Below are 19,322 nucleotides of genomic sequence, written 5' to 3' on the forward strand. Positions count from 1 at the left end.
GTGAAAACATGAAAAATGGGCTGAGACCCATGTTTACGAAAAATATGAAAATGGGCTGAGACCCGTGTTTACGAAAAATATGAAAATGGGTTGAGACCCGTATTTTTTATGATTATGAAATGAGGTGTCACATGATGACTTCTTAATTGAAATAATTATACTCAAAATATTTATTTGGAAGGATTTTTATTCAAAAAGAATTATATGAAAGATATTTATTTGAGGAAATTATATTTGAAAAGATTTATTGAAAGAGTTATATTTGAAAAATAATTATTTGAGAAAACTACATTTGAAAGAGAGTTATTTGGAAGAATTATATGTGAAGGATATTTATTTGAAAAATTTGAATTAATTGGGCGTACATGTATTTATTAATTGTTGAGTGATATTTATGGTATTCTTCGACTTGCGTGCCCAGTCCATAAAATTTTCCGAAAAGTTTTCAGGTGAAAAATAGATTAAAATGTGAATTAGAGCTTTAAAACTCAACTGAGTTGACTTTGGTCAACATTTTTAGCAAATGGACTCGGATCACTATTTTGACAGTTCTGATAGGTCCGTATCGTGATTTGGGACTTAGGCGTATACCCGAAATCAAATTCCGAGGTCCCTAACCCGAGATATGGAATTTTGATGAAAAATTAAAAGTTTAAGTTCAAATAGTGACCGGATATCAAATTATGCACAAACGACCCCGGAATAGAATTTTGATGATTCCATCAGCTCTGTATGGTGATTTTGGACTTAGGAGCATGATCGGAATTTTATTTGGAGGTCCGTAGTGGAATTAGGCTTGAAATGCCAAAAGTTGAATTTTTGGGAAGTTTGACCGGGGGGTTGACTTTTTGATATCGATGTCGGAATCCGATTCTGGAAATTGGAATAGGTCTGTTATGTCATTTATGACTTGTGTGCAAAATTTGAAGTTATTCCGAATTGATTTGATGTGTTTCGGCGCAAGATATAGAATTTGAAAGTTTATAGATTTTGATTTGAGGTGTGATTTGTCATTTTGATGTTGTTTGATGTAGTTTGAAGCCTCGACTAAGTTCGTATTGTATTTTGGGACATGTTGGAATAATTGGTTAAGGTCCCGAGAGTCTCGGTTGGATTTCAGAAGGTAAACGAAATGGATTTCGGACAAAGAAGGCTTCTGGAAATTTCTGTTGCAGAAATTTCGCCAGAAAATTCTGGTGCATGGATTTTCAAAACATGAAAATTGTAGCTCTTTGAATCTAGTTTCCATAAAGTTAAACTATTCATCATTTGGACATTTGTACAGAAAGTTATAATGGATTGAATGAAGTCTGGTAGAGCAGTTTTACCAGAAATTTCGCCAGAAATTGCTGATGTGTAAAGTCGATTTTGGAAGCTTATATCTCGAAATTCATAAGGAATCGAAAAATTTTCAAAACATAAAAGTTGTAGTCGTTTGATTCTAGTTTCCATAAAGTTAAACCATTCATCATTTGGACATTTGTACATAAGGTTATGATCAATTGAAGGAAGGCTGGTAGAGCAATTTCTGGTGGGCTTTTAGTGACGAAAAATGGACTTTTAGTGACGGAAGATGGACTTTTAGTGACGGAAGATGGACTTTTAGTGACGGATTGGCAGAAACCTAAGGACAAAAAATGGTCATTTCATCCATTTCGTTTTGGATTTTTGGAGCATGGTTCTTGGGCGATTTTTGGGCGATTTTCACGGAAAAACATTGGGGTAAGTGTTCCTTATCCTATATTGATTATATTTCATGATTCCATACTCATTTACATCATGAATCCGTGAATTTATGGAAGAAAAATCAAGATTTTTGCAAAATCTTCCAAAAACGAAAATTTAAGATTTGGAGGTCGAGTTGTTATCGGAATTTGGTAAAATTGGTATGGGTGGACTCGTAATTGAATGGGTTATCGGATTTTGTAAGTCTCGCCGGATTCCGAGATGTGGGCCACACGAGCAAATTTTGAGCTAATTTCAGATTTTATTGAAAAATATAATATTTTCTTATGAAATTGATTACTATAATTTTTGTTGACTGTATCGAATTAATTATGATTAGATACGAGTCGATCGGAGTCGGAAAAATCGAGGAAAAAGCATAATATTTGGTTAAATTGGAGCAAGTCGAGGTAAGTGACTTGTCTAACCTTGTGTGGGGGAAATTCTCCCTAGGATTAATAATTGTAATGTATGGAAAGTCGTATACACGAGGTGACGAGTATGTTCACGGGCTAAGTGTGAAAAATTATATTTTAAATTGTGTAGATCACTGTTGCGCATTAATTAAATGATTTTATTTTGTTATATTCTTCATTATTGATTTAATGTTTATATTTTAAATTTGCTTGACCTTTTCCTGCTAATTGTTTTATCTGTTTAGTTGGAACTTGGTTTCTTTTATTCTGTGCATTATTTGAAGGTTAATTTTTTAAAATTAAATATTATTAATATGAAGTATTTGGCATTTTTAAACTTGATATTGAAGCAACGTATTAAAGATTTTGAAATATTATTTTCCTGAATTATTTACTCCTGAATATTTTTGTAAGATTTTCGTACTGATTGTGATGGAGCAGTGAGCTCTTTATTGTGGAAAAATATTATTGTTGAATTATTTTGACATGAGCCGTGAGTTCTTTATTGTGGAAAAAATATTATTGTTGAATTATTTTAACATGAGCCGTGAGCTCTTTATTGTGAAAAAATATTATTGTTGAATTATTTTGACATGAGCCGTGAGTTCTTTATTGTAGAAAAATATTATTGATGATTTATTTTTGCATGAGCCGTGAGCTCTTTATTGTGAAAAAATATTATTGTTGAATTATTTTGGCATGAGCCGTGAGCTCTTTATTGTAGAAAAATATTATTGATGATTTATTTTGGCATGAGCTGTGAGCTCTTTATTGTGAAAAAATATTGTTGTTAAATTATTTTGGCAAGTTAAATTATTTGAGCACTTGAGGTGCAAATTATGATATATTGTGATATTGAAACGCATGCGGTGAGATAAGGGTAGCTTGATACGCGTGGCTAGTAGGGAGAACTACTAGAAGTCATGCGGTGTGATAAGGATGGCTAAAATGCGGGATTCTATTTCGGGAAAAATATTTTCTTTAAAATAAATTGTGAAGGCTCCCGCGGTGAGATAAGGAAATGAGATATTGTGAATTTATTTATGATTTGGGACTACGAGGCGGTAACTCGGGAGCGCTCTTGTTGATATTGATTTATGGCCGTAGTTGCCTTTGATTATTGTTGTGATTTTCTTAAAGTTGAAAAGAATTCTGTTTTGTTTCCATGAGCTATTTATTTGCCATTATTTGATGTAATTAAATGTGACATACTACTTGATTCATTTCCATTGTCATTTTATCTTATAATATTATTTAAATATTTTACCATGCCATTATTTATTCTCCAGTAGGGCCTGGCCTAACCTCGTCACTACTCTACCAAGGTTAGGCTTGGCACTTATTGGGTACCGCTATGGTGTACTCATACTACAGTTCTGCACATCTTTTTGTGCAGATCCAGGTATATCTTATCAGACCACGCATTAGTAAACTAGTTGTACGAGGATACTTCGAGGTATATCTGCCAGCGTCCGCAGACTCCGGAGTCCCCTTCTATCTTACTATATTGTCTTCCTTCTTTGCTTTAGACTCTGATGTATAGAGACAGAGAGAATAAATTCTTAGAAGCTTGTGACTTATTTCTACCAGGTTTTGAGAGTTCAAATTGTTTGAATTGTAGTTTATTTATTTCAGATATTTATTATTATTCCGCATTGATAGACTTACCTAGTCTTAGAGACTAGGTGCCATCACGACATCCTACGGAGGAAATTTGGGGTCGTGACAATTTATTTGAAAAACTTGAATTAATTAGGCGTACATGTATTTATTAATTGTTGAGTGATATTTATGGTATTCTTGTTGTTTTGGTGCGCATATCACTGGTTATTTTATCTTGCCCTTATTGCTATCCGTTTCTTAGTATTTTGTAAATTATATTGCACAAGTTATTAGACTATTGAGTGTCTTGAATGTGCCTCGTCTCTACTCCATTGAGGTTAGTTTTGATACTTACTGGGTATCGACCGTGGTGTACTCATATTACACTTCTGCACATTTTTGTGCAGAACTAGGTATTGGAGATATCGGTCTTGAGCAGAGTTAAAGCGGGATCGTAAGGATTCAAGGTAGAGTTGTTTGGCCGTCGCAGTCCCTTAGAGTCTTTTCATTTCATTGTACTGTTAATTTGTAATCAAACAGTATTGTATATTCGATCCTCGTGATCATTCCATGTATTCAGTTAGAGTTCTTGACTCAGTACTACCAGTTTTGGGAGGTTGTATATTGTAATTATTTCCGTTGTTAGTTTCAAAAAAAAATGGCCACAAAAGGTAATTAAAATCGGTTTACCTAGTCTTACAGACTAGGTGCCATGACGACGCCTGTGGTGAAATTTTGGGTGGTGGAATTTTGGATCGTGACAATAACTCACGTCTAACAGCAAAACACTTCTCCCTCACGTTCAGAACTAACCTTCTGTTTCTCAAAACCCCGTTTTATCTCTTTAAAATCATGAAAGTTTTATTGCTGAACTCTGAATCTTCATATCTCACGCAATAAAAAAATAATTTTAAATGTTTCAAGGAATTACCAGATTGATGAGCTTATAAAAATGCAATTACATAAATACACATTAATTAATCGAAGATGATGACATAATTTAAAAGATTTAAGCAATCATCTGTTGTATATTCAACATTAATAATTAAGAAATAATGCCAAAGGTGTAAACTTCATTGACAACCATTAAAAAACTTCGAAACTTTGGATTCGAAATTCGGGTTTTACAAAATTGTGATTTTTTGAATTGAGTGTTCTTGCAAAAGATTGAGAATAACCTTTGGAATTTATATCTCAATTTTAATGGAGTTTGGTAAAGATTAAAGTTGATTTTGATTAAAATTTCATATTGAAACTCGAGGAGAAAGAATAACACACGGATTAAACTAATATTGAGAATTTGAATCAACAAAAAATAAATTATTTTCTTTAATATTGAGAATATACAATTAAGTATTTGAATACACTAATTATAAAAAAAAATTAATTTCATTCTTTTTTAAATTCATCATATAAGTAAAATTATTTTAAATTGATACAAATCTTGAAGTACATCAATTTGTTAGACTATTTACGATGAAAGAAATAAGAAAATAGAGCAAAATTATTAGTATACAGTATTAAGAGTTAACTTGATTATAATACAAACTTGAAGAATCGGTAAAAGATAAAATACATTCTAACCGAGTTGTCAATAATTATGTTTCTTTATTTTTCACCAATTACAATAAATGGCTCTCTGTAGTCCTTTTTAGTTAATATTAGTTATTTTAGACTTTAAATTGTTGTTTTTCCTTATTTTCTGTGAACTATATGATCAGCCTCTTTATTCCCAAAATCTCTAACATAAGAGTTTTATTTTATTTAAATTATTATTAAATTATAATAATATTTATTGCTTTAATATCTTTTTGAATGATACGATCAACATTCATCATCTTCATATTCATTTTATAACTTAAACGAAGATCTTAAATAAATTTTCACTCATTGAGAGAGGATACATGCGTACCTTAAAATTAACTAAAATTTTACTTATTAAAATTTTTTTTAGTCGAAATATATAAAAAGTCCTAATATTTAAAACTTTTAAAACATTAAAACTTTACCTTATATAAAATTTATACTTAAATTATGTAAAAATGATTTAAGAAAAATAAATAAAGGGAAGAATTATAAATATCAAACAAAGAAGAAGTACGAGGTTCTTGAATGATTACGAAGGCGGAACACTTTTTAATAATTTTTTTACGTTTCGATTTATTATCTTAAGATATTTCAAAATATACAAGACTATTTCATTAATAATATTATTCTGTATTATATATTTAGCTTTCAAAAATTTTAAATTAATTATTAAGTTTATTCACAAAATTAAATCAGTTATTCCAATAATATAATTTATGAAATCTTTTAACTTTTTCAAATGATGATAAATTTGAGCTAAATATAAATTGATTTCTTGACCGAAAAATTATTATGGTTCTAAAAAGTTGTTCGAATTATAATTTCTTTTTCTGCTATATAGTGATTCTACTTCTTTGATATTTATAAAAAAATCCCTTTGCTTTTTTATTTTTAGGAACATGTCTGCAGGGATGTTTTTCACCCATTCGATCTTTTAACTATTTGGAAAAAAACCAGATTATCCATTTACCAATAAAAAACATTTGAAAAAGAAAATTGTTATTAAAGAGAAATCTAATTCCAACTGATTATTTAGAATCTAAGAATTTGAATACACAAAAAATGATTTCTTTTTCAAATTCATCATGTACGTAAAATTATTTTACAATTGACACAGAATTAAACTTAGGGTATATAAATTCAATTTATTTTCATAAAAGACCATTGTGATAAAAGAAATTTAAAAAATAGAGCAAACCACTTATAGTAAAGTATTAAGAGTTAAATTAATTAAATTCGAAACATGAATAAACAAGGACGAAATAATAGAAGACAAATTGTATTCAAAATAAGTTGACATTAAATTTTATTTCGTTTTTTGTTAATTCCAGTGATTGTCTCTCGGTAACTTTTATATATATTAAGTTATTTTCGTAAAATATTCGCTCAATATTAGCTATTTTCAAAATTTTGCATTGTCACTTAGTTATATAATTTTTCTAGGAACTATATGCTACGACCCTAATTTCCCCCAGTAGGATGTCGCGATGGCACTTATAGTTTTAGGGACTAGGTAAGCCTAATATTTACTAAATTAATGGCAAACTCAACCAACATCTTTTAATTACAAAGCAGGAGTTTCTCTATAAAACCAACAATCCCAAAAACGGTAGCACACGTCATAATCTCTAGTGAGTTTACTAGAAAATCTCTATGCACAACTGTTCCGAAATAGAAATAAACAGTACAAAGTAAAAATTTCAGAAGGTGACTTCGAGGCCTGCGAACGCAACAGCAGGTATACCATGAGTCTCCACAACAATATCCGATCAACTAGCTAATGATCAACAAACTCCGAAGTACCTAGATCTGCACAAAAATATGCAAAAAGTATAACATGAGTACACCACAGCGATAACCAGTAAGTATCAAGACTAACATCGGTGAAGTAGTGACGAGGGACAGTCAAGATGCCTACCACACTAAATAACATGTACAAATATGAATGTGAAACTAACAGGAAAACAATGTCAATATAAAGCTAAGCATGATAAAGATATCAAAACAATACTCGCAATAAAATACTAGGAACAACGATTAACAACAAGGGGCAAACAGGTAATAATATCGTAGAGTAAGCTGAACACAGTTTAAGTCCGGTGAAACCAAGTAAAGAGAACAAGTAACAACTCAACAAGGGCAACCGCTTTCACACAAGGTTTGCTCAAGGATTTTTCCGAGGTACTTCACCTCATAGTCACATTTTACGGGTTCCAATTCGTGAACCCTTATCACATGGCATCTCGCGCCCACATTACAATTCATAACCGCACTGACGACCCACGCGCCAAGGAAGTGACAATATCTAATCCTTATCCCTGTTGGGAGATTTGAAGGTGTGAGCCAGTGTCTGTCATTTTATTTTTGGTACACCATTGAGGGCTATAAGCCCAAAAGTAATTTTTATTATTCATTACAGTGGGTTTAATGTATTTCGGAATAATTGATTCTAATTTTTATGAATTATATGCCCTACCGGTAGGAGGGTTCATTATGTATTGTGAAAACTATTTATGAAATTTATTGAAAAGAAGAAAGAAAGAAAATTAGAATTTCAGTTGGCACAATGTGCAAAATACTTGTGATTCGGAGTTGAGGATGCAAGCCGCGATGGAAGTTATGTAAGGACGAGGTCCCTGTGATAAAATATTTATGAGTTTAAAATTTTTCCTTTGTGAAATTTAATTGTACAATAGTATTAATAGAGAGTCATGCCTGTTAGGCCTTTTTGATAATTCTTGTATATTTTTGTGCTATAAATATTAGCCATTTTGTTGTAAATATTGAGTTTTGGTGCTATAAATATTGAGTTTTAACCTATGAGATGAGCGCCCAGGTGGCGCTAAATGTGACTCATTAATACGAGTAAGCAATTATGAGGTCTTCATGCCTCACATTCTGTTGTAAGTGTTGTAAAAATTTGAAATGAGGTGGTGGTTAATATGAGATTAATTGATGATGCTGGAATTAATTATGAACAGCTTTTAAGACCAGAGATGTGGTGATGAGCATACATATGATGTGCTTCATGTCCTGATATCATTATGATAATGCAGTGTTTTTAATGTTGAGATTGGTGTTATTGATATATACCTTGTGGTATTGTGTTGGATTATGAATGTGTTGTTAGGAGTTATTGTGGTGTTACTCTGGCAGGTGGATAGGCCCAATTACAGGGGAGACTCTGCCGAAATTTCTGAAAATTTTGAGAATTAGTAAAATTTGAAGGATTGAGATTTGCAAAAGAAGAGATAAGTTATGTTATGTGTTTGAGGGCGAATGATCCTAAGCGGGGGAGAATGTAACACCCTAGAAAATTTTTGAAGTACTTTAACACTATCAAGAAAATTGATGTGTGCGTAGGCATGAGTTGCTATACTCAGTTGAGACTAATACCGTACGTTGTTGTGAAAATTATACCTTTTAAAATGTTTGGAGTGTAAGAAATTGATCTTAAAGCTTACAAATATGGATAAAAGAAATAAACTCAAATGAGATGATGTTGTCATGCTTATCTCAAATGCGGTAGCGTGGAATCAACCGTGAGTATATGCGTAAATTCTTAGACTCCAAACATTTCAGAATAATTCTTAGAACGTTCGAGGACGAACGTTTGTTTAAGAGGTGGAGAATGTAACGACCCGACTTATCGTTTTAAGAAATTACGCCCCGTTCAGTGACTTAAAGTCTCGAGAAACTTCGCAATATGTATTGTGACCCGCGTGTGTGGTCGAGTTTGGTTTTCGGAAGATTCGGAATTTAATTTAAAGAAAAATTCTCATTTTGAAGCTTAAATGGAAAGAGTTGACCGGGGAGTTGACTTTTGAGCAAACAACCCCGGAATAAAATTTTGATGATGGTAATAGCTTCGTATGATGATTTCGGACTTAGGCGTATATTCGGATTTGGATTTGGAAGTCCGTAGGACAATTCGACATATTTTGGCGAAAGTTGGAAAATATAAGATTTTGGAAAAGTCCGACCGAAGGGTAAATTTTTGATAACGAGGTCGGATTTCGATTCCGGAAATGGGAATAGCTCCTTTACGTCAATTATGACTTGTGTGCAAAATTTGAAGTCATTCCGGATTGATTTGATACGTTTCGGCGAAAAATATAGAAGTTGGAAGATTTGAAAAACTTATAATTCGATTCGATGCGCGATTCGTAATTTCGCCGTTGTTTGACGTGGTTTGAAGCCTCGACTAAGTTTGTATTGTATTTTGGGACATGTTGGTATAATTGGTTGAGGTCCCAGGGGCTTCGGGCGAGTTTCGGATGGTTAAACGGACCGAAATTGTGCTTGAAGGAATTCTGAAATTTTTCCAGTTATGGTACCATCGCACCTGCGACGGAAATAGTCGCAGGTGCGCGACCGCAAAAGCGACAAAATGGTCGTAGATGCAGCCTGGAGCGAGAAGAGTAAAGGTCGCAGGTGCGAAGCATTTTCCGCACCTGCGTGAGTGCAGAAGCGGAATCTCTTCCGCAGGTGCGAGGGTAGTGGTCTGGGCATCGCAGAAGCGAGAATTTTCTCGCAAAAGCGAGCTCGCAGGTGCGACTAAAATGTCCGCAAGTGCGAAACTGGGCAGAAACATAAGGATTGAACTTGGTCATTTTTGGCATTTCATTTTGGAATTTTTGGAGCTCGGATTTGGGATAAGTGTTCTATATCTTAAAGTGATTATATTTCATGAATCTATGATTATATTCATCTTTTAGTTTGGATTTAAATGGAAGAAATCAAGATTTTTACAAAATCTTCCAAAAACGAAAATTTAAGATTTGGAGGTCGAGTTGTTATTGGAATTCGATAAAATTGGTATGGTTGAACTCGTATCGGAATGGGTGTTCGGATTTCATGAAAATTATGTCGGGTTCCGAGGGGCGAGTCTCGCGTTGACTTTTGTTGACTTTTTGGAATAAAACTTTAAGTCGACATATTATTATCCGGAATTATTTCCGATGAATTTTAATGAAGTTATACAATTAATTTGAATAGATTTGAGCTGTCCGGAGGCCAATTCAAGCAAGAAGGCTATTTTAGAATATCGGCCTAACTTCAAAAAGGTAAGTGTCTTGCTTAACCTCGAGTGGGGGAATTACCCCTTAGGCATTGAGTCTTATGTGCCATTTGTGAAATGTGAAAAGCCGTGTAAGCTAGGTGACGAGTATGTACTAAGGCTTATATGTGCAAATTTTTATTGAATTAAAGTCTTAGCCATTATTGTGTAGTAAATTGGGTAATCGTGGATAAGTATTAAATCATCTGTTTGCCATGCCTAAATCTTTGTTGTTGTTGAATCTGTTATTATATGACAATTTGATGTGATTGTTACTTTATTATTTATATAGTTCCGTGAATTTGCTGGTTTGATAAATTACTATAATTTAATTTCATTATGGATTTTTCCTCTGCAAATAATTAATTAAATGAGCTTAAGAAGAGGTGTTTATATAATTATAGAAATTTTGAATTTAATGAAGACTTTGCTTTATGTTGAGTAATTTCTATCTCTATTGATTGTTTTTGGGTGTTGTGCACATTATGGTCGAGCCATGAGCTCCTTATTATGAAAAATATTATATTATTGATTTCTGTGGCAAGTTGTAATATTTGGGCACTTGATGTGCAATTTATGATATATTGTAAGATTTGAGCACTTGATGTACAATTTGTGATATGTTGTAAGATTTGAGCACTTGATGTGCAATTTGTGATATGTTGTAAGATTTGAGCACTTGAGGTACAAGTTGCTGTGATATTTGGGCACTTGAGGTGCGATTTGTGAAATATTGTGATATTGATACGCATGCGGTGAGATAAGGGTGGCTTGAAACGCATGGCTAGTAGGGGAACTACTAGAAGTCATGCGGTGATATAAGGTCAGGGTGTTGAAACGCATGCGGTGAGATAAGGGTGGCTTGAAACGCGTGGCTAGTGGGGGAACTACTAGAAGTCGTGCGGTGTGATAAGGATGGCTAAAAATGCGGGATGCTATTTCGGGATAAATGATTTCTTTAAAATTAAATGTGAAGGCTCCCGCGGTAATATAAGAAAATGAGATATTGTGAATTTATTTATGATTTGGGACTACGAGGCGGTACCTCGGGAGTGCCCTTTTGTTGATATTTCTCTATGGCTGCACTTGCCTTTGGTTATTTTATTTTTCCGAAATTTGTAAATTCTTGTATTTTTCGTGATGTATTATTTCACTTAATATTAAGTGTTTTGTATTTCTTGATGTATTGTGTTGACCTCGACTTTTTCGTACGAGACTTTAAGGATTTGTATTTTTGGGTCGTACTTGTTTTTGATGATTGAGTTGTTTTAAATAGAAGGAAAGTTCTAGTATGTTTTAATTTAATAAATTTTATATCCAAATCAGTAGTTTATCTGATGTTTCATTTTAATTAAAATGTTATTTCTCCACCCAAATAATTCTATAATAAATTCATTCATTTATTGATTTCTTACTTGATTTAAAGATTTTAACTTTACTTTATTGAAAAATAAATTAATCATGTTGATCTTATATACATTGAGGTTATTGGCACGTGAATTGTCCGTGCAGTTGAGATATGAAATGAGGGCACGAGGTGCCGGAGAAATATGATAATTTAATTATGGGCACGAAGTGCCGTGGAGATATGAAAAATGAGTTGAGACCCGTATTTTTATGATTATGAAATGAGGTATCACATAGTGACTTTTTAATTGAAAGAATTATATTCAAAGAATTATATGAAAGAATTATTTTTGAAAGATATTTATTCGAGGAAATTATATATGAAAAGATTTATTGAAAGAATTATATTTGAAAAATAATTATTTCAGAAAATTATATTTAAAAGAGAGTTATCTCGAAGAATTATATGTGAAAGACATTTATTTGAAACACTTGATTTAATTGGGTAAAATTATGTTTATTAATTGTTGAGTGATATTAATGGTATTCTTGTTGTCTGTTGTGCATATCACTGGTTGTTTTATCCTGTCCTTATTATTATTTGTTTCCTATTATTTTGTCTATTATATTGCACAGGTTATTAGACTAGTGAGTGTGTTGACGGTACCTCGTCTCTACTCCATTGAGGTTAGTCTTGATACTTACTGGGTACCGACCGTGGCGTACTCATACTACACTTTTGCATATTTTTGTGCAGAGCCAGGTATTGGAGATATCGGACTTGAGCAGAGTTAAAGCGCGATCATAAGGATTCAAGGTAGAGCTGTTTGGCCGTCACAGTCCCTTGGAGTCTTTTCATTTCATTGTACTGTTAATTTGTAATCAAACAGTATTGTATATTCGGTCCTCGTGATCATTCCATGTATTCAGTTAGAGTTCATGACTCAGTACTATCAGTCTTGGGAGGTTGTATATTCATATTTATTCCGGTGTTAGTTTTGGTTACTTATTTAATTCAAAAAAAAGGGCTTCAAAATGTAATAGAAATTGGCTTACCTTGTCTTAGAGACTAGGTGCCATAACGACGCCTGTGGTGGGATTTTGGGTCGTGACAGAGCTGGGCAGGCAAGTTAAGCTCGCACCTACGAGCCTTTTCCGCAGGTGCGAAACCCCTGCTTGGCAAAATGTGTTAAAATCGGGGCTCAGACATTTTGAGCCCATTTTCCTCCATTTTCGGGCGATTTCAGAGCTTTTGAGAGGGGGATTTCAACTAGCAATTGGAAGGTAAGTTAATTTCACACCCCTTGAGTTAAATACATAGATTATAGGTAGATTATAACTAGTAAATCTTAGGAATCAAAGATTTAGATGAAAAACCTAGATTTTATAAAAACGAGATTTTAACCACGAAAATGGTTATGGAACTTGATAGAAATTATATATTTGAGTTCTTGAGATTATGGGTAACGTTTTCATCCAAATATTTCCGGAATCCGGGCACGTGGGCGCGGGATGAATTTTAGGAATTTTACTTTTTTAGTTAGGGTAATTTAATTAATAGCCTAAATTTGAATTATTGAACATATATTAATTATTTTGTATAATTTTTGGATAGTTTCGGATTTTTCGGCACCAAATTGTGAATTTAACGGGACGTGGTAATCGGAAGGTGGACTTTGAGACAAGGTAAGTCTCTTGTCTAATCTTGTGAGGGGAAAATTACCCCATAGGTAATTAAATTAATAATTGTTACTAATTTGTTGCTAATTGTGGGGGGGCTACGTACACACGAGGTGACGAGAGTCCGTGCGTAGCTACTATTAATGCTAAAGTCCGGGTAGTTTAGGACTCAAAGCATGCCTTACTTGTGTAAATTGTATTCTTTGATTAATTAATATTAATTGATATATATATATATATATATATATATATATATATATATATATATATATATATATATATATATATATTGTGAATTGTTAGGTAAAAATATTAAAAGATGAAAATCTCATATGCTTAATTTTCTGTTTAAATTAATTAATTGTTAAAACAAATTGTTCATCCTCTCAAATTGATCTTATAATAAATCTACTCTCCTTCCGGAGGTACATAAGAAAATGTCCTCATTTATTGTGGAGCGGACCGAACGCCTCGGCAGGATAGACGCATCTATGGATCGCGCCGCACGTCCCTTGACAGTGTACACGACACTCTGAATCGGGTCGTACGACATCGGCAGAAATCGTGCCTAATAATAATAATAATTACTCGATACTTTGCTATTTTTAATTGCAGCTTGTGAATTAAATTAATAGATTGAGAATTATTTCATTTGAAGGAATTTAATTGATAAATTGGAAACTATTAGAAATTGAAAGAATTAATTGTCTCTACTTGTTAAGGAAATTATGGTTATTCCTGTAAATGAGGCTAATTGATAAACTGAAAATTTATTGGAATTGAAGGAATTTAAATATTTTTGCTGATTCAATAAAATTGTTGTTAACTCTGTGAATCATGTTGATAAAAATATTTCTATTTTTTTTATGTTACATATTATTATTGACCCTTATTGAGTGTCAAAGTCGACCATCTCGTCTCTACCTCTTCGAGATTAGGCTTGATACTTACTGGGTACACGTTATTTTCGTACTCATACTGCACTTGCTGCACATTTTATTGTGCAGGTACATATATGTCTAGCAGCCTTATGGGCGCAGAGGTGTGGTTAATAATTATGGGGACATATGTGAGCTGCATTATGTATTACGATCCGCAACCAACAGAGTCTCCATCAGAGTTATTATTATATTTTCCTATCTAATTTGTATTCTGGACAGATACTGTATTTTATTTTTAATTTCCTAGTAAATGCTCATGCACTTGTGACACCGGGTTTTGGGAATAGTTGTGAATTGTTTAGAAATTTAGTTGCTAAAAATATTTATCATTTACTCTATGAGTTTTATCTTTATTATTTCATTGAAGAAATTTTGATTTTAAAAAAAAATAACTAAAATGGGTAATTAAGTTAAGTATGTATTGTTGGCTTGCCTGACAGCGGTGTCCGGCGCCATCACGACCTTTAATGGATTTTAGTTCTGACAATATGGTATCAGAGCACTAGGTTCATGTAGGTCTCACAAGTCATGAGCGAGTCTAGTAAAGTCTTGCAGATCGGTACGGAGACGTCTGTGCTTATCTTCGAGAGGCTACATGGCTGTTAGGAATACTTCCCTTTTTGATTCCTCATCGTGCAATTCGATCCCTTTTTGATGTTGTTTTTACACGTTTTGTGAGTTCGAGCGAGTACGTTTTACGATTTCAAACTTATTGGTATGTTCGGGTGTAACGACCCGAATTGTCGTTTTAAGAATTAATGCCCCGTTCAGTGGCTTAAGGTCTCGAACAGCTTCGTGATATGTATTATGACCCGCGGGTATAGTCGAGTTTGATATTTCGGAAGATTCGGAATTAATTAAAAGAAACAATCCTTAATTAGAAGCTTAAATGGAAAGAGTTGACCGGAGAGTTGACTTTTGAGAAAACGACTTCGGAATGAAATTTTAATGATGTCAATAGCTCCGTATGGTGATTTCGGACTTAGGAGCATTTCTGGAAACACATTTGGAGGTCCGTAATGGAATTAGGCTTGAAATGCCGAAAGTTGAATTTTTGAGAAGTTTGACCGGGGGTTGACATTTTGATATCGGGTCCGGAATCCGATTCTAGAAATTTGAATAGCTTCGTTACGTCAATTATGACTTGTGTGCAAAATTTGAAGTCATTCCGGATTGATTTGATGTGTTTCAGCACAAGATATAGAATTTGAAAGTTCAAAGTTCATATATTTTGGTTTGGGGTGCGATTCGTCGTTTTGATGTTGTTTGAGGTGATTTGAGAATTCGACTAAGTTCGTATGATGTTTTAGGACTTATTGGTGTATTTGGTTGAGGTCTCGGGGAGGTTTCAGACCAAATTGGAGTTGTTTGGACTATTGTTGCTGGTGTCTGGTTTCCTTCTGCGCGAACGCAAAGGGAGTCCCGCGTTCGCGAAGAGGAATTTGAGGGGCTGTTGGTTTGGCCTTTGCGAAGCGAAGCAGTAGACGTAAACGCGAAGAAGGAGCTGGGCAAGACTTGGTGAACACGGCCAAGGAAACGCGAACGCGAAGAAGGAAGGAAGAGTTGGGCCTGAGGTCGTTTGGCCTTCGCGAACGCGAAGTGTAGAATGTGAACGCGAAGGAGTATAAGCAGTTGGACTTCGCGAACGCGATGAGGAGGTCGCGAACGTGAAGAGGAAATGTTGGGGCAGGAACAGCTGGCTTTCGCGAACGCAAAGCAATGGTCGTGAACGCGAAGAAGGCCTATCTGGGCAGAATTAAAAGTCCCAAATTGGGGGTTGGAGTTCATAACTCAAAATTAAATTAGGAGCTCGGTAGAAGGCGATTTTTGGAGAGATTCTTACGTGAGTATTTGGGGTAAGTGATTCTTATCCACTTTTGATTAATTTTCATGGTTATGTCGTTGAATCCATCATTTAATTCGGATTTAAATGGAGGAAAATCAAGATTTTTGTAAAATCTTCCAAAAACGAAAATTTAAGATTTGGAGGTCGAGTTGTTATTGGAATTCGATAAAATTGGTATGGTTGAACTCGTATCGGAATGGGTGTTCTGATTTCATGAAAATTATGTCGGGTTCCGAGGGGCGGGCCCCGTGTTGACTTTAGAAAAAAAAATTTTAAGTCGAAGTATTATTATCCGGAATTGTTTTCGATGAATTTTAATAAAGTTATATAATTAATTTGGTTAGATTTGAGTAGTCCGGAAGTCAATTCAAGCAAGAAGACGATTTTGGAATTTCAGCAAAACTTCAAAAAGGTAAGTGTCTTGCTTAACCTCGAGTGGGGGAATTACCCCTTAGGCATTGAGTCTTATGTGCCATTTGTGAAATGTGAAAAGCCGTGTACGCGAGGTGACGAGTACGCACTCGGGCTTATATGTGCAAATTTTATTGGATTAAAGTCTTAGGCATTATTGTGTAATAAATTAGATAATCGTGGATAATTATTAAATCATGTGTTTGTCATGCCTAAATCCTTGTTGTTGAATTTGTTTTTATATGACAATTTGATGTGATTGTTAATTGAAATATTTATGAAATTTCGTGAGAATTGTTGGTTTAATATTTCTTGGAAATTAATTTCAATATGAATTTTTCCTATGCAAATGATTAATTAAATGAACTTAAGAATAAGTGTTAATATAATTATCTAAATCTGAATTTAATGAAGGCGTGACCTATGTTGATTATTTTTCTATCTCGATTGATTGTTTTTGAGGTTTTATATATATATTGTGTGGGCCTTGGGCTATTGGTTGTGAAATTAATTGATTCTGTTATATCCTTAGAATTTGTTGTGGCCATTGGGCAAACTATAATGTGAATTGATTTTGTTATGTTGCCGTGCTAATTTGCCGTATAAATTGTTTTGTTGTGTGAGTTATTATTTTAAGGAGATAAGAGTGGCATTTCACCATTGATATTATGTGGGTATAAGGGTGGCATTTCACTGTTGTTGTGTTTGTTGGAATATTGCCTGAGCGGAGCGATAAGGGCGGCCATAGGAGCGATAAGGTGGCAATAGGAGCGATAAGGGTGGCTATTGATATTGTCTGGGCGGAGCGATAAGGGTGGCTATATGAGCGATAAGGGCGGCAATAGGAGCGATAAGAGTGGCTATTGTCAGGGACGATATGTGATGATATGGAGTTGTGGTATTGGTGATTTTCATGTGATATTATGATTTTTTTTTGTGTTTATTTTTATACATTGTGCAAATTATTTTGTTGTTGGTAAATTGATAGTAATCTGATTTATGTTGAAATTGGGAGCATGTAGCTATTGCCAGGCGGATTATAAAATAAATTGTGGGCACGAGGTGCTGTGAGTAAATAATGAGGATATTGGCACGTGAATTGTCCGTGCAGTTGTGATATGAAATGAGGGAACGAGGTGCCGGGGAAATAATATGATTTAATGATGGGCACGAAGTGCCATGAAAATATGAAAAACTGGCCGAGACATGTATTTACGAAAAATATGAAAGTGGGCTGCGACCCGTATAATTTATGATTTTTAAATGAGGTGTCACATGGTAACTTTTTAATTTGAAAGAATTATATTCAAAATATTTATTTGGAAGGATTTTTATTTATAAAGTGTTATATGAAAGAATTATATTTGAAAGATAATTATTTGAGAAAAACTATATTGAAAGAGAGTTATTTGGAAGAATTATACGTGAAGGATATTTATTTGAAAAACTTGAATTAATTGTGCGTACATGTATTTATTAATTGTTGAGTAATATTTATGGTATTCTGTTGTCTTGCTGTGTATATCACTGGTTGTTTTATTCTGCCCTTATTGTTATCTGTTTCCTATTATTTTGTATATTACATTGCACATGCTATTAAACAAGTGAGTGTCTTGACTGTATCTCGTCTCTACTCCACTGAGGTTAGTCTTGATACTTACTAGGTACCAACCGTGGTGTACTCATACTATACTTCTGCACATTTTTGTGCAGAGCCAGGTATTGGAGATATCGGACTTGAGCAGAGTTAAAGCGGGATCGTAAGGATTCAAGGTAGAGCTGCTTGGTCGTTGCAGTCCCTTCGAGTCTTTTTTAATTTCATTGTATTGTTAATTTGTAATCCAACAGTATTGTATATTCGGTCCTCGAGACCATTCCATATATTCAGTTAGAGTTCGTGACTCAGTACTACCAGTTTTGGGAGGTTGTATGTTCATATTTGTTCCGCTGCTAGTTTTGATTATTTATAAAAAAAATAAAAAAATAAAAAAAATGGCTTCAAAATGTAATTGATATCGGCTTACCTAGTATTAGAGACTAGGTGCCATCATGACGCCTGTGGTCGAATTTTGGGTCATGACATCGGGCGGGGTCCCCGGGACCCCGAGTGTCAATCGGACGAGGCTCGGACCAAGTTGGAAATTGGGAGCCAGAACTGAAGCTCTCAGCTACTGCCAGAATTGCACCTGCGTTTGGCCAGCCGCAGGTGCAGCATTCGCAGGTGTGGCAGAAGCTCGCAGGAGCGACACTCGCAGATGCGAGATTTATTCACAGAAACGAAGAGGGAAGGGGAGGCCTGCGATCGCAGGTGCGGAATCTCGGGAGCACCTGCGAACGCGCAGGTGCGAGAAGAAGAGCGCAGATGCGGAGCTGGGCAGTCAAGTTAATCTCGCAGGTGCGAAAGCCGTAGGTGCGGTACACCTTTCGTAGGTGTGAAACCCCTGCTTGGCAGAATGTGTTAAAATCGGGGCTCAGACATTCTGAACCCTTTTTCCTCAATTTTCGGGCGATTTTAGACCTTTTGAGAGGGGGATTTCAACTAGCAATTGGAAGGTAAGTTAATTCCACACCCCTTGAGTTAACTACAAAGATTATAGGTAGATTATAACTAGTAAATCATAGGAATCAAAGATTTAGATGAAAAACCTAGATTTTATAAAAACGAGATTTTAACCACGAAAATGGTTATGGAATTGGATAGAAATTAT

The sequence above is a fragment of the Nicotiana tabacum genome, chromosome 13, assembly GCF_000715075.1.
Source record: "Nicotiana tabacum cultivar K326 chromosome 13, ASM71507v2, whole genome shotgun sequence".
NCBI classification, from domain to species: domain Eukaryota; kingdom Viridiplantae; phylum Streptophyta; class Magnoliopsida; order Solanales; family Solanaceae; genus Nicotiana; species Nicotiana tabacum.